This window comes from Mauremys reevesii, linkage group 1 (genome assembly GCF_016161935.1).
Source record: "Mauremys reevesii isolate NIE-2019 linkage group 1, ASM1616193v1, whole genome shotgun sequence".
Taxonomy (NCBI): domain Eukaryota; kingdom Metazoa; phylum Chordata; order Testudines; family Geoemydidae; genus Mauremys; species Mauremys reevesii.
Window position 1 is genome coordinate 219736861 of NC_052623.1, and position 1530 is coordinate 219738390.

The window sequence follows — 1530 nt, forward strand, 5'->3', positions numbered from 1 at the left end:
AGAGTGGTGCCATTGCTGTGTCCATCTCCCTTCTGTGACTGCCATATCACTGGCCACTAGGAAGGAGGTGCTGGGGTTCGGAGACTGGCGACGGAGCTCAGCGGATCGATGCTGGTAGGCTGGTAATGGACACCTAGACCTCAGACCACTGACTCAACGCTGACTGCCACAATGCTGGAGAGCAATGTCGCACGGATGGGGAACATTGCTTGGGCCCCAGTGTTGGTTTTCCCCTTGGGATGACAATGTCTTGATGGGGTGTTGGCGGCACCAGCAAAGACAATGTCTTTAGCAGCATGGAAGGCCTCTGGCATGGATGGAACCTCCAGGTGCTGTGGACCTCTTCCACTACTCGGAGTGACCAGTGGGCACCTAGGCGGGCTCGATAGCCTAGCTGGTGATGTAGGTACCTGGCTGAGCTCCAGGGAAGATACACTGCCATATGTGGGCCTATGCTCTTCTCCGGGTTTCCCCTTCCCTGTAACTCACGGTGTGCTTCCTCTGCTTCTTAGCAGGCACCGGGGATCGGTGCCAGGCGGGTACTTTGCACCGATGCCAAGGTGCTCGGCCCAGAGGCCGATCGGGCCAGCTCAGAGGCCAGTACAAGGGCTGACTCCATAAGGAATGCTCTTAATTTTCTGTCCCGCTCTTTTTTAGTTTTTGGCTTGAAGCTTTAGCAGATGCAATACTTGTTGCTGACCTGGGTTTTCCCCAAGCACTTCAATCAGCTATGGTGTGGATTACTGACTGGCACAGGTTTTTTGCAGTGATCACAAGGCTTGAAGGCCAGGGACTGGGGCATGCCCTGTCCCTAGGATAAGTCTCTGTTAAGATAACTATCAAGAAACAATAAAATTTATCTAAGAACTATTTAAACAATGGACAAGAGAAAAACCCACTAGGTAGAGAACACTTGCAAGGCAAGAGATGTTCCAGCACTGTCACTGGTGGTAAGAAGGAACTAGGAGGAAAGGGGGTGGCAGTGCCCCTTATACCGGCGCATACATGCCAGGGCCAGCTCCAGGCACCAGCTAAAGAAGCAGGTGCTTGGGGCGGCCAACACCAAGGGGTGGCCCTCTGGCCGCTGTTGGGGTGGCAGGTCCAGGTCTTCAGTGGGAATTCGGCGGCGGGTCCCTCACTCCCTCTCGGAACGAAGGATCAGCCGCCGAATTGCCGCTGAAGAGTGGAGTGGCGCAATCACACTGCCGCAGCTTTTTTTTTTTTTTGCGCCGCTTGGGGTGGCAGAAAACCTGGACGGCCCTGATACACACACCAGTCCAGAAGATACCAGAGCCGGTCCCCTACAGATACCACTGAGGGTAAAACTTCTGGCAACGGTGCATGTGGCGAGCACATACATCTAACATGGAATGGATGTGAGCAAGCACTCGGAGAAGAACTAGATAAGTTCATGGAGGATAGGTCCACCGATGAATATTAGCCAGGATGGACAGGGATGCAATTCCATGCTCTGAGTGTCCCTAGCCTCTGTTCACCAGAAGCTGGGAGTGGATGATAAGGGTGGATCAC